The sequence below is a fragment of the Cyprinodon variegatus genome, unplaced genomic scaffold (genome assembly GCF_000732505.1).
Source record: "Cyprinodon variegatus isolate N-32 unplaced genomic scaffold, C_variegatus-1.0 Scaffold272, whole genome shotgun sequence".
Classification (NCBI taxonomy): domain Eukaryota; kingdom Metazoa; phylum Chordata; class Actinopteri; order Cyprinodontiformes; family Cyprinodontidae; genus Cyprinodon; species Cyprinodon variegatus.
The window spans coordinates 409,229-422,884 of record NW_015150725.1 but is presented as its reverse complement, the minus strand read 5'-3'; the positions used below and the strand labels follow the sequence as shown (position 1 = coordinate 422,884).

At 37.4% G+C, this 13,656-nt stretch overlaps 1 protein-coding gene across 1 annotated transcript in view; it reads right to left on the bottom strand.

The window, feature by feature from the left end:
* naaladl2 (N-acetylated alpha-linked acidic dipeptidase-like 2) overlaps positions 1-13,656 on the bottom strand; it is a 576,898-nt gene that overhangs the window by 395,768 nt on the left and 167,474 nt on the right. The window lies entirely within an intron of this gene.

Genomic DNA, 13,656 nt, shown 5'->3' with positions numbered 1-13,656 from the left:
ATTTCAATATTTCCTGGATGGGAAGTGAAACATCTTCAAACTTTTAAAACAACAAAGTCTAGTTTCTCAATTCAAAATGTCTGGATTAGCGTTGAGTTCCACGCTTTTATTTTTATTGATCTCAGTAAATCTTAGTAAAGAAACAAAAAGTGGAAATATCTGAATGCACAGAGCTTCAGACCAGAGTTTAATGGTTTAATTTTTGTTTGAAGCAGATCTTCACCATGGGTCTCCTTACATGATGCAATCCAAACACAATACATTACCTCTCCCCTGAAGACTTTAATTGTGAAAGAATGTAAGCCTTTGGGGTTGGAAGCTAACAGAACAAACCGTGCACTTTGGTTGGATAGACTTAGACACATGGACGTAGTTGTCAAACGGTTTTGCCAATAGCCTTTCTGATTCCAATCCTTTTGTCTGACAGCAGAATCCTGCATCGCCAACAGGAGCTCCACTCTCTCACACTCACTGGAGTAAACACCTCCATCTTCCTTTGCCTCCAATCCTAAATACACCCCCTGTTTGATCTCAAACTCAGCCCCCTGTTTAATCCTCCCTTGTCCCAAAGCAACCACCAAATGAAATGCAAATAGCCCGGCAGAACCTGGGGCGTCATTTATCTAAATTAGTGTGAGGAGTGTTGATTCTCATGGGGCAGCCATATGCTAGTGCAGTTAGCGTCATTAGCTTCATTAGACCTTGTCAGGCCATTAATTAAACATCAAGCCCATCAGTTAGCCTGGGCTGAAAGATCCCATCTTCTCTAGACTTCGGTGACCAGGAGAGAAAATAAAGCAGATTTTAGTCGTAAATGGCAGGAAAAATAAGCTGCTTGGCATTTCTTGAAAATGCAAACTATTTAAAAAGGAAAAGTCATCATTGCATGAAGTAATGATTGTTCAATGTAGATCATGACTACATAAAGCAATTAAAGAATTCACTTAACACTTCTTTCTTTGATACAGTTTACTCCATAAAGCTACAAAAATGCTCCGACTGTAAAACAGTGATGCAACATCTATTTTTCACAATTTAACTGCAGTGAAAATCTACAGCTAAGCACTCAAATACTTATTAAACAGAGAAGCACCTGTAAGATAATTACCTGCAACAGCAGTCTGCTGAGACATAGTTTATCACCAGCTGCTCAAAGTTCTATTGTCAGCATTAGAAAAACCTATAATTTGTATAGATGATGTCTGTTAAATACCATCAAATAACCTAAATACATCAAATTAACATTTAGAAAACGATTAGAATATGTTTTTCTGGTTTAAACTTTCTCTACAGGAAATGTTGCAAATATAAAGTCCATATCTTTAAGAAATAAATCCATGTATGAAAATAACTAAAGTCAAATTAAGTGTGATTTCTTCCAATAAATATCTGATTAATATGATCAATTTATTGGACATCTCAGCAGGCTTATGAAATATGTTGTTGAAATTATATTTGGACTCTCATATGTTAATTTGTGAATTCAAAATACTTAAAGCACAATACCTTAAAATTTCAAGACGCAGGTTTAACAAAGTAAGACTCAAATTAACAACTCTGAATTAATCTAGCTTCAAGTCGGGGATTCTAAACTAACAAGAATAGCCATTATTAGTGGAGCACCGATGCAATTAGTCGCCATGACAACAGAGAGAGGAGCGTCTAGTTCACCCCAGTAGAATCTGAGATTTTAATGAAGGATCTAAGAAAAAACAAAAAAGGAGGAGAATCTGTTTAAAGGACAGAAACAGATCTACAGCTGCAAAGAAGATGGAGAATGAGAAGGTTGTTGCTCAAGTTATACGCATAAGTTTATATGAACCGCTCTATGGCAGGCTGTTTTTATATTTATTAAAATCACTCTCCTCTCTGCTGTTCCAATCTGAGATCACTAAAATCAGATTCTTCCTGATAAAGAAAAAACACACTCAGACTGAACTGTAATAATACATTTTTTAAATTACATTTTTTTGCAGCAGAAACTGAATTTTAGAAAGTAAAACAAAATTCTACTAGTAAGAATTAAGTTTTATATATCTATAGAAATGTTTGCACATTTTAATTTGCCATTCTGATATTTATCAGTTTGACTGAAAATGTTTTCATGATATCTGAAATAAATTTCTTCATAGTTAAAGTAAAACAAATGCTGATTCGTAATATTAGGAATATGAAGATGTGAAATTTATAGAAATCCAGAATGTTTATTCTAGATGTGCAGAATGACATTTTGTTTGAAATGTTCATTTAGACAAAAGTAAAAACAAAATTTTTTCTTCATACATCAGGAATTCATATTCAGTAAAAACTAGAACATATCAAAGAGCTTCCCATACGCTGTTGTAAACACGATAACATTACGCTTTAGCTTCACTTATTTATTTACCGCAACAAAACGGTGACCAGGGGTAGGAAACCGTGCATGGCCACCATGAGCCCCTGTGTGCTGTTAGAGCTGGAGGAAACATGAACCATGAGATCTAATACTTGTCGCTGTCCTTAGGACTTGGCAGGATTTTGTTTCCCCACCTCTGATGTTAAGGTTTTAAATTCCAGGTTGATGCTGTCCCTGGCCTTCAAACACATTGATCTGTTTTCATCATTTTCCAAAGGGGATCCTACTGAGGCAAAAAGCCTGCTGCAATACCTGAGAGTCTACTCTAGCGCAGATAGAAGCTGCTTGGCATGCTCTGGCAGAACTGCATATCGGATTTCTGGCAGTATTTAGGCCAGTGGGCTGGCAGGTATCTAACGCTGAGAGGCTAAATGTTTGCAGCACATTAGCAGAGGCTTCTGCTCACCTGATACCCAGAGCTGTAAGGATATTAGTCACCAGCGTTCTCTGAAAGGGAATTCATGGTTAAGATGGAAAACAACATTTTCTGAATCAGCCTGCTGGTAAAATCAGCAGGTTAAATGCTAAAGCGTGAGTTTTTGGAAAGCTGCTCATTAATGAAAGATTCAAGTTTAGAAAACATAGAAGAATGTTTTTATTTTGTAAATAAGTCAAAGTATAAAAATACTCGATAGAAAGAGTGTTTCACTTAGAAAAAGTATGTGTTGTTCATAAAGTACCCAGATTACAGTATCATAGTGCTGTGAAAAAATAAATACACCCTCAGATCACTTCTTTTGAGATATTTAGATACATTTCAGATCAACTAAAAACTATAATAAAAGCAGAAACTTGGTAAAAACAAAAAAATTATAATTTTGAATTGATTATTTCCTGATGGAAAGTAAAGTTTCCAAAGCAAACCTTTTTTTACTGAAAGAGAGTCAGAAATGTCTTCCTAAACGTCAACACTGGTTGCTGTGACGCTTTTGGTGGCAACCAATATATGGAGTGATTAAATTAACTGGCAAAAAATTATTTCAGTCACTTTGAAAGAAATCTGACTCTTTTTTTGCAGAACTGTTTAGAGTCATTCACTAAACATTTTAGACCAGCGGTACAGAAATAAACTGTCAAAGACTTTTTCTACATGTTTAAATAAAGAAACCTCTGAAACCAAGGCATCACTAGACATCACATAAAAAATAGTTGAGAATTGGGCTGGAATGAAAAATGATGTAAAATTAATTTCTTCAACTACCTGTCGGGTTGGGTGGAGGTTTGAAGAGGACCCAAATGCAACGGTGGAAGCTGAGGTGGTTTTTTGAAGATTTAATTTTCAAAAGGTGGCAACAGAAGCAAAGATCCACAAAGAAAATAGAGAAAACTCCAAAATCTAGGAGACATCAGGGAAAACACGCATGAGGAGGCGGGAAACGACGAGGAATCCGCAAACATGATTGAAAGAGGAGGAGAATCAATGGGAGACTGAACAAAGAGCAGGCTAATCAGTAGATGGGGAGCAGGTGTGGACAGAAGGATCTAGAAGGGAGCTAGGAGAAGGAAACTGGCACAAGAGGGCAGCAGAGAGCAACTCAAAAAACACAAGACTGCAAATATAACACAACATATAAAAGAAACCAATGAACAACAAAAATCCAGAATAACATAAATTAAAGTGGAACTGAAAACTTAAAAAGAAACAGAAGTCAACATGTGGATAACCATAACACTACCAGTAGTGGTGAGATGAAGCCTCATGAGGCATTGAACCGTTTGGCCAAATTGCTTCAACGATCCCCACAGTTCATGAGGCTCAATGGGAACATGTCACCACCTACTGGTGGATAGCAGAACTACAGTTTGTAATAAAATCAGTGATTTTTTTTTTTGCTGTTTTTCTTGTTTTCCCCTTTTAAGTTCACTTGAAATTATTAATGGTTGGTGTGTATAATAAAATCTTTTGTAAGTTTTTTTAAGTGTAAAATTTCTTAGAACAATAATTTAAGGTGCACAGTTTTTCTGCCATTTTAGTGAAATAAACTCAAGCAGACAGTGAAAGTGTTTGTGCAAATTGGGTAATGATGAGCAAAATGAAAGGTGTTAGTCATTTTTATTCAAACATGATAGTTTTTCCACATTTTTTGGTTTTAATCAGGTCGGAAGTTATGTTCAACCAATCTTTTGGCTAAACCGACCTAATTTACCCAATCTATATTTTTACTCGGGCAAAAAAATGCAAATTAGTCTCATCAGCCAAAATAATTAAGTTTAATCGAAATTTTCAAAAGTCAAAGACAGGACTTGAACCATCAACCTCCGGAGTGGGAGCCTGACTCTGACCCCACCTATGTAGCTGATCTCACCTAGGAGAAAATACTTCTTAACACTGACGTGTTAACACGGGCTTTGTCTGGTGGTTTGCTCAAATTTTGATCATTACATTGTTTATTCCAACCAAATTAGCAACTAGATTGGTTGTTTTTCCAACCAATCTATTATTAGAATCTATCCAAACTTTATGCAACTGAGAGCATCTCTTCTCCAAACTCCCACATCTTGACTGAACACTGAGGCTGTTTAGATGCCTTTCAAAATTCTTGCGCATTCTGAACCACTTCCCGAGCGGTCACGTGGTATCACGGTAACGAGGCCTCGGACATCATCAATTTTGGCCCCTCCTCTAAATGAATCACGCCTCGACACGCGCTTCGGGGAAACGCCCCCTCCATTACTTGACACACGCCTCGAAGCCTTGGCTCATCTCATAACATCACTAACTACCAGGAAATGGCCCATATCTCTTATTGTTGCAAAAGTTAAAGCCAACAGTCCACAATGCCAATTTTTAACCAAATCAAGGCACGGTCCCCCTTGCTGGCTGCATAGGATTTATGAGGATTTAAAGATGCTAATCAAATGTCTTTAATGTATTGTTAGCTTATGTATAAAAGCCTGAGTGCTTTTGTACATTTCTGGTCCAGTAAAGGTTAAACCACCTGGAAAGTCTTAATAATTTCTGATCATAACTAAAAAAAAATGACTCGAACAAATACTGGTCCTTTTTTTTTTTTTGTCAATTTCAACATCTTTCTTTTCTTAACCATGCATTGAATCAGTCCCACATCTAAAGGAAGAGCTTTGGTTCCAGCTTCACCTCTGCTTCATAAACTCTATTCTTCGTTGGTATATGAAAATAATCTCTAAGGCACTGGAAGGAAATCATTTCTTCATTTAACAGTTGTTAAAGTGTTCTGCTTGTTTGCTGCTGACAAACATTTCTAAGTTGATCCAAAGTCATTATTCTGCAGGGTTTCAAATGGTAGCTTCATGCACCATATCCAGATAATCAAGTACATTTAATTTAATTCACTAAACACATAATGTTAAGTATTTAAGGTTCCCTGAGGAACGCCAGTCTGAATAATGATGGACTTCTACTATTTTGAAAGTCTCACCTTCACTCATGTCCTCTTTATAAAACAACACAATTAGCCCCAAATATAGCTTGGATCATGTGGCTGAATGGTGACATGCATCAGTCATTGTGGGCAATCATCCTCACTGCAAACCCACACAGATGCAGGAACCAGGTCTGCTTTTGCATAAAAACATAATTAAAAGTAAAAGTGTAACAGTTCACACTGACTCAGGATATAAAGAATGAATTATAGTACTTCTCCAAGAGTGAGGAGCTTTAACACACAGCATGTTTACTGGCGCCATGTTCCTGCAAAGCACACACAAGTTTACACATTCCTTTTTTTTGTTATGATAGAGCAAAAAAGATCAATTACTGGTTGTTTGTTGTTCATAAAAACCAGTGCATTAATGTGAGACCTAAATAATTAAATCTGTTGCAGCTTTCTGCATTCAGCAGCCATTTGACATGACAGATGTTTAAGCAGGGAAGGCTAACTCATGCTAAACTGTACCTTTCAATTTGCTGCATTAATCCACCGTCTTGAAAATGGATTTCAAGTATTAAGTGTTTGGTCTGAAAATTTAGACTTCTCTTATTTCATATATTGATTTATGCTATTTACTCACTATAAAAGTTTTCACTCAGTCAGTTTCACCTGCGTGGACACACCTTTCCTTTGATTTGTTTTGAAAAGTAACTAAGCTGATCTATCTCTATAGTCCTGCTGCTATAGGCTTAGACTGCTGGAGGACATAGGGACCCCTTTTTCATCATTCTGCTTCATTCTATCTCTATTCTCCCACTCTGCAGAATCTGTTAGTTCAATCTCTAACGTTCTGCTCTCTCTGCTTTTTCTCATAGTAGCTTCATCTGGTCTGTTCCTGTTTGGCTGTGACTCCATCCTGGAGAGAAATATCAGCTGTGCTGCTGCCATCAACACCTTTGTTTCTAGATGCTGGAGCTTGGCCTGTTTTCCAGTGTAGTCCTGTTTCTCTGACTGTGACTAACTGGATGTGCTCTCTTCATCCTCTGACATGGGAGCTGGCTCGGAGCTCGTCTGCCTGGCTGTGTGTTTCCTGGACGGGGCCGCCTGTGGAGCTGGTTGACAGTTGCCTTTTGTATCTATGCTTCTTTTTCTATGTCTGCTTCTGTCTCCTTGAACCCCAGTGGGCCTCAGCAGATGGCCGCTCACACTGAGCCTGGTTCTGCTGGAGGTTTTTTCCTGTTCAAAGGGAGTTTTTCCTCTCCACTGTCGCTACAAGCATGCTTAGTGTGAGGGATTGCTGAAGAGTCAATGAGTCGATGCAATCAACTGGTTTTCCTTAGATAGAAAACTTTGAATCAAACTGTAAAGTGACCTGAGATGACATGATGTGAATTGGAGATATAGAAATAAACTGAATTGAAATTGAACTGAAAAATCACCTTTAAACTATAAACTATATATATTTTTAATTCTAAAGCATATCCCACAGCATAAAAACACATTTATCTTCACCCTAGAATCTTTAGCAAGACATAAACAACATATTGTTGTTGATGGTGAAGTTTCTCAGTCATTCAGAACATAACATGTTAGAACATTTTTAAATATTAAAAGGATTAAAAATGATCAATTTATGTAAAAACACATGAGACTTAATTAAACATAAATTTATAGAAAACTTAAGTGGGATCAATGCTAGATTAGCTGCATGGATCTTTAATTTAATCATGAAAAAACAATGAAATGTTGTTTGGACGAACAGCTCAGAGATGCAGGCAGAGAACAATAACGGCTCTGATGCCTGAAGCAAACTCATATCAGCTGAAGACTCAATATTTTAATGTTACTGGAAGAAAAAAAAGAAAACAATCATAAAGCGACAGTAAAGTTACAAACTTCCATGTTTTTAATGGTTCAAAGGCAGAAATATGTCTATTTCCAGTGGATGTGGGTCCGCATAAAGTTTTCAGTGAATATAAAAACTGTCTTAAAATATGTTCATGATATTTAACTATATTTAATATTATCTTCAAAATATGAAAACGTGTTCCTGATCAAAAGCTCTTAGATCTAAATAACAAATGTTTTTAAATGAGTTCTTTTATTTTAATCCATTTCCAGTCTGATTCTATTCCTTCTGTTTTTTATTTTTCATCAGAAGTTTAAAAAAAAAAAGCATAATTTTCCCTGTCTCCATTTATTTCCAACTGAGGATTTCACAAAAGACATTAACAGTAATGATGGTGCATTAAATCAAACAGTCTTAAGCTGAGATCAAAAATTGGGCTGCCACTGTGCAAACCTGCAGAACTGATATCAAGAGTTAGACTCCCTCCTTTTCTTGAACTGAGGTTTTGTTACTTGAAGTACCTATAATGGTAATCACAGTTATTTCCTTTTTTTTTTTTTACTGTAAAAAAATAGCCTAATTAACTGCAATTTGCCAAATGTCCCAATAGGAAAACAAGTTTTGCAGCTTAAATATCTTCAAATGGATTTTAAGAGGTCTTAGGGAGCTCAAAATAACTTAGAATTAAATATTCTACAGCAAAGAAAAAAGTTTACAAATGGAGGATTTCAAAACAAGAGACATTTCCGGAACATTCAGCAAAGTTTTCACAAAAAGCAGACAGCAGGAAGCTTAAAGAAACATTGCAACGTTTTGGCTGAGGCGTTCAAAACCACCGCTAACATATGAATGCACAGGAAATACAAAAAGTACTGCAAATACAAAAAAGACTGCAAATACAAAAATGAGGCTTGCAAACATAGAAAAACAAAAACTTAAACACAAAATTTATGCAGAGCAAAAGCCTGGAAAAGACAGGTAATGCAAACAAAGAATATAGAGAGTAGTAAATACAGTAACTAATAACTAAAGATTAAAAAAAAAAAACCCCACAGCAAACTCAACAATTTGATCAACGTTGCTTTTCAAGGATTTTCTAAAGTGAATCCGAGCCGCTGAAGAAGAGCTGAAATCTTTATAAGCAAAGTGATCCAGACCACAAGGGAAGGTCATCATATATTTATATGGACTAGTGACATTTCTAGGAATGAATGTCTACGTCTCTTCATAAAACCATAAACTGACTGAGATTTAGATAAACTTTATTGTCAGTTCAAACACAGAGTCCGTTTCTCACTAAGTGTACTTGTGCATTCTTGTGTCCTCGTGAAACGTCATCAGCTGTTCCAATTCAAAAGAACTAGATGACCTAGAACGGACAAAGTCCCTGGATGTTGTTGTGGCCCCTCCCTCTTTTCCCAGCATGCATCACAGCAGACCTGTCCGTCCTCCAGACTGACAGCTGTCCCAGCATGCACTGCGGCAGCAGCAGCTTCCAGGTTATTGTCACAGAGCTCAGAGTATTAAGTTAAAAGTTCGCTTTACTGTCGTCTTTGTTCTATAAAAGTACGTTTTGTGATGAATTGAGATTAGAACATTATACTTTAACCTTTACTATATTGCCCATTTACTGATTAAGTGCGTAATTTAAAAAAATTCCAAAGCCTAGAGAACCATGGCAACCAGCGGAGCACAGAGGGTAACGGCATCCAGGGCTACCGTTAGCCTGTCCGCAGCGGCCAGGGCTAACGTTAGCCCGTCTGCAGCAGCCAGGGCTAACGTTAGCCCGTCTGCAGCAGCCAGGGCTAACGTTAGCCCGTCTGCAGCAGCCAGGGCTAACATTAGCCTGTCTGCAGAAGCCAGGGCTAACATTACCCCGTCCGCATCAGCCAGGGCTAATGTTAGCCCGTCTGCAGCAGCCAGGGCTAACATTAGCCTGTCTGCAGAAGCCAGGGCTAACATTACCCCGTCCGCATCAGCTAGGGCTAATGTTAGCCCGTCTGCAGCAGCCAGGGCTAACGTTAGCCCGTCTGCAGCGGCCCTCTCTCTGCATAGCCGTGTGTGAAGTACCGCTGTCTCTGATGGCGGACGATGGAGTATTTTGTTTTATTTGGCAAAATGTTAATTTAATTTGTGTTTATCTAACTGTGTTCATTATTATTCCCCCAATAAATGAAAAGGTCATCATTTATTATTATCTAGAGACTATTAATAACATCATCAGTACGTTTCTGTTACAGTTGACCCCAGCTTTATGCTGCGTTGCTCCCGTTCTCCCCAAGTTGATACTTTCCTGTTTTCTTCTCAAGAAAATGCTTACATACTGGCGTTCTGGTGAATTGAGAAACGGCAATAGTGTAAACTAGATGCTGAACTACAGAACATTTGTTTTCCTTTGAATCTGTTCAAACATTTATGCTTTGATAAAGGATGAGCTTGTGATCATCTCCCCCTGGTGGTCTGGATCACGTCTGATATTCAAAGCTATTTCACAGCTTTCCCTAACTTGCAATTATTTTGTTACTCGCAGTATTTTTCCTTTGAATGAATTTTGCTGTGTATGTTTAATCTTGGTATCTGCATAACTGTTTGTATTTGCTGCTTCTGTATGCATTTGCACTGTTTGCACTTCTTGGTCACATACAGATTTTTTTCCAGCAAAACCAAAGATTTAAAATTAATACATTAATGTTGTTTTATAAACGATATCTGGAACTTACCAGGATGAAGCTGAATTTATGGAGAAGTTTTATGGGATCACAAGATGTGGTTTCATGAAAAACTGCATTTTTCCCTGTATTTTAATTTTTTTTATAAAGAAAATCATGGGGATTTATTCACCTCCTATAAAATCCACTTATCTCCTCCTCCGTTTTGGTCCCATGGTATGATTCTGCTTCTCTTCCTAATGTGAGAAGGTGTGCGGCCAGGACGTAAGGGTGGCGAGTTTAATTATCCATAGCAGAGCTGCTCTTAAGCAGAAGTCGCTCCACTTGGCGCGATGCAAAATGACCTCGACCATCTGGACCTGACACAAACGCTCTGAATGGAAACCAGTCACTTCATCACTCTGTTCCACATGTGCCACATTCGTAGACGCAGCTCAAACACACGGGAATTTATCCCTTACTCTGCAAACAAACAAGCATGCTTGTATATATTTCCATAAAGTGGGAAAATGCAGCACCTGCCATGCGGACAGTTTGTTTGTTCCATATTTAACATCTAACTGGGGTCCAGATTCTACCTGGCAAATGTTCAAACGGTGCGTGTGTGTTTGTCTAGTTGGCACAGATCTGTTCCAGCCTCATGGAGCAGATGGTCCTCCAGCAGGTAATAATGACCCAAGACTAAGTTTCACATTTTATTATGTCTTTGTAAGGACATATGCTCAAAGTATCACTTCCATCGCAAGAAGGAAGCAAATATAAAAAGAAAGCGAATCACAGAGAGTCCAAAAGTTAGTTTAGTTTAAAGGAAGTTTTAAAATCAATTTAATCACCAGAAACACAAAACTAAATGTAATAAACTATGAAGAATTTAATAAAGATCCTATTTTAATCTTCCTTTCAAAACCTTTTTTTTGTTTTTATCTGTTGTTCTTTAATCAAGCAACAATGCTTAAACTTTCCATCGTACATTTTTATATTTTAAACGGATGGTTGATGATTGAAACGAAGCCCAGGTGAGATTACTGCGTCTATTTAAAGCCTCGGCTTCAGAGTCTAACGTGAATCACATCCTTGATGTTTTATAAGCAGTTTAAGTGAGGGCTTAAATTCTGATATGAGCATAATTCATGGTTTTAATGGCTGATGGTTTATTGCTAGGCAACATGTCCATAAAATGCATCTCCTGACTGGAGTAGCCAGGTGTTTGCTTACCGACTGGTATTTGGATAGAAAGAAATAAGCTTTAGATTTACATCCATACAGTTGTATTTTTTTTTCCTCTTCTGTAGCTTACATTTAAAAGTCATTTTTTTAAACTGAATAAGTCTTATTTGTCTTAGCTTTCAGTACGTTTTCCCACCAAGGAGCAATCATGTTATTTCTGTTCTAATATAATAAAAAAACTAGACATTTAAAGGAAAACACTTTAACATCATTTACATAGTCAGAGTTAGTTTAAACTTCTCTCTTTTCATTTGTTAAATCTTTATCTAGTGAAATATATAAGGCTGAATCTGTGGGTTAGGGAGACACTTGGCAGGTCAACAGATCTAAATGATTTTTACTCTGCTTGCAATGAGGGAGGGTTAAGGTAAAGTGCCAGAACCAAAACCAACTCAAAGTAATACTTCTTTACCAGTAAATTAATATGCTTTATGTTCTTAAAACAAAGTAGAAAAGAGTGAAATAATGAACATCTTAAAAATGTATTTTAGACAATTGTCTTTATATCGGATGCTGTATAGATTCCTAACTTACTGGATCAACTGGTTTAATGTTTTTTATTTAATTTTTCTATTTTTGACCATTTTCAAGAAATGAAACCAGAACCTATTTCAGAGCATTGCTGTTTTTAGGCACATTAGGGATAATTATAGGCCTTCTCACAATGATAAATAATAATAAACACAATTTAAGGAGAAACAGAAGCCATATAGTATCTTTGTATTTTAGCCACAGAGTACGGAAGCCCAGAGCGGTCATGTCCCTCCGTTACTTTTTGAGGGTGGTTTTCTTGAGAAAACAAGTTAATTTTCTTATTATCTAAAGATAACGATGCCGTTTTCTTGCTATAACAAGATGATTGGTGTTAAAACTGATTCCATCCTTCAATCCCACAACAGCGGGAGAGGATTTAGAAGTCACGGCAGCCTGTGTGTAATGCTGTAAATAATACTGTGTTTAACTTTTAGGTAACGAGACGTTGTTGGTTTGATGATTTGCTTCTGATTCATCAGCAGTCAGCCTCATGCCTGCAGGTGTTTCTGAACAGCCCTGATGTTCCGCCTGGAACAGCTATAAGATGCATTAACCCAGATTCCCCGGATCCCTGGATCTGAGGAACCGATGAACAGAGGATGTTTGGAGATGGATTTTCTCACTTAAAACTTCTCCACCTCACAAACTAATAATGTCTAGCTGCTCTCTAGTTTAAAGATCAGAGCAGATAAACAACCAGAGCGTCGAAGCTTCAGAGCAACCTGCCTGTTTTTGACGCCCACTGTGCCTCTGGTGTGAAAGCAGCATAACAGAATATACAAACTACTCTATCACCAAAAGTATTCCCATACTTTGGATACTTCCTCCTCCTGCTTACAAACTATATACAGGAAGTCGAAGTATCTAGAAGTAGTTCCTTCTTCACAGTAGAGTCATCATTCAGCTAAAACTAAGGCACTAATAGAATCTGTTTTTCTTCACCTTAAGCTTTGAGTGCATCGTCTCCACAGTACCCTACCACCCAGATAAAAAAAAAAACGATTAATTTTTGCTTAATATTCTGAAAAGTCATATTTCTTTTCCCTAGAAGCAGCATAAAACGGCAGATTATGAAGAACCCATAAAATGAAATTGAGCAGGATGTGCAGGAAATTAGTAATGGCTATGCAGCTAGACAGAACATAGAGAAACTGATGGCTCAACATCAAAATCTCAGTTAGGCTTCAGGCAATGAGTTATTTAGATATGGACACTCAGTTCCAAGTATTAAAGGCAGAATGATGCTCAAACATAGCAGGCAGGCTGCCCTTCCTGGAGGGCCAATTAGTTGCCTTTGGCAAAGCAGTAAGTGTTGCTCTTCATGGGCGCCGGATTGTGTGCGAGTGTTTTGTTTTTAATGCATCTGAGAGAGGAGCGCTGGAAAAAAGGAGTCATTTTCATTTCTCTTGTTTTTCACAATGTTTTTGGGTGATCAGGTTTAGGACTAAGAACGACGTTAAGCTGAGGTTTAGGCTTAGGTAGAGTATGCAGTGCTTTGAAAGAGACAAGGAATTCAAACTTAACATTTCAGGAAACATGTCTTTTAAATCCAAACATAAGAATTTAAAATCCTCCTTCTCACATATAAAGCCTTAAATGGCCAAGCTCCATCTGATATCAGAGATCTGATTG